The 1,527-nt window shown below is 45.9% G+C and overlaps 1 protein-coding gene across 13 annotated transcripts in view; it reads right to left on the bottom strand.

Moving 5' to 3' along the window:
- Window positions 1–1,527, bottom strand: part of agrn (agrin) — a 247,383-nt gene that overhangs the window by 152,563 nt on the left and 93,293 nt on the right. For 2 of the 13 annotated variants that reach the window (XM_032521024.1, XM_032521025.1), the window contains exon 1: window positions 1–180. This exon is cut by the window's left edge and continues 2,171 nt beyond it. The exons of 10 other annotated variants lie outside the window; for them this stretch is intronic. The gene's annotated coding sequence lies outside the window, so the exon portion shown is untranslated. Of the gene's footprint in view, window positions 181–1,527 lie in introns of those variants that run through there. One more of the 13 variants, XM_032521029.1, reaches the window with a different exon arrangement.

Raw genomic sequence — 1,527 nt, 5'->3', positions numbered from 1 at the left:
GAGAGAGAGAGAGAGAGAGAGAGAGAGAAAGAAGGGAAGTAAACGGGAGTGTGGAGTGCTGGCAAAAGGAAAAGCAGCTCCTGACACTTCGGTCCACCTTTTCTTTTTTCTTTTGGAGAAAACAGCAGCGGCGTGTTGCTGGTTTCCCAAACACTTTCCTCCTGAACGCTCCTCTCTCAGCCCTCAGCCAGCGGAACGGATGAGCCCATAATGAGAGAGCGAGAGAGATAGTGCAAGAGAGAGCGAGAGCGAGAAAGAGAGAGAGAGAGGTGGGGGGAGTGGTTGAGGGGCTGTCTTTAACAAAGGCAGAGGGGAGGAGGGGTTGGAGTTGGGTGAGGGAACGGAAAAAAAGAAAATGAGCGAGAATTAAAGCTTTGGGGAATAGTACTCAAGTCCTGTCAGAGTGGGGAGGGGGCCAGCAACAGTGCAGCAGCAAAACAAAAGAGGGCTACGGTCTTGGGAGATGTCAACCAACTCCTCCATTTGTTTATAGACTAATCAAAAGTAAGTCTCTTCCACAAGAGCTGGAGAATTTCCACAAAGACTTAATGAGGCAAACTGAGAGAAAATAGGCCTGCCGACTGAGGGAGAGAGCAAAACTTAAATAGATTAAAGTCAATCCCATATTGAGTCTCTCCAAACAGCCTAACCTACTTGTTTTTGACAAGAATAAGTACAAAAATAAACCTGTAAAAGTCCACATGCGTTCCACACAAACAAGCCAATATTCAATTCATTAACAATCCCATTTGGACCCTTTTTTTCTTACTCACTTTCATGACAACTAGGATTAGGTTTCTTTTTCTCCTCCCATTAAAAAAATGAATATTCAGCAGATCTGGCCAATGATCTGATTCAGACACATTTGCATCTATCTCACAGCTTGTATTATTTTGCCCTTTTTAAAAGCAATGCATTGTTGCTCGTCTAATGCGATAACGAGGTCAGAAGAGAAGGGTGGTTACTCTGTTTTAGCGAGACCCTGCATCAATAACCACTTTGAACAAAGTCAACGGCGGCGGGCGCCAGATGCAAGGCGGTATCTATCATCAATTATTTATGTTTTTTCACTCTCTATATCTGTGTCTCCATCTCCATCTTTGCCGTTCCATTCCCCCCCCCACACACAAACACACACACAAGGGTGCGCACAAGCATACACACTGCCATTGATGCACACATTGCCTGCATCCATAGAGGCGTTGCATGAATGCACACACAATTGCCTTTCTGCCTGATGGTAACACATACACACAGCGAAATGCCTCCTGTCTTTTTGTCTCTATATGATTTCAGCCTACACACAACTTGGCCACACACTCGCACTACAGTACACTTACTCACATCAAACACACACAGACAGACACACATGTAGGTGATCTTGCTTCCGCCCAAAGTCGATTATCTCTTTGGAAAGTGTGTTCATTCTCAGGCCTAAGCTGAGCTCTGTGGGGGAGACTCTAATACAGGGGGAGCCAGGTTTTAAGACTGCCTGCCGAGGGTCAAGAGTTCAGAGTCCCCCCCCCC

This window comes from Etheostoma spectabile, chromosome 7, assembly GCF_008692095.1.
Source record: "Etheostoma spectabile isolate EspeVRDwgs_2016 chromosome 7, UIUC_Espe_1.0, whole genome shotgun sequence".
In the NCBI taxonomy this organism is placed as follows: domain Eukaryota; kingdom Metazoa; phylum Chordata; class Actinopteri; order Perciformes; family Percidae; genus Etheostoma; species Etheostoma spectabile.
Note: the sequence above shows the minus strand (reverse complement) of the source record. Positions and strands in the feature narration are given on the sequence as shown.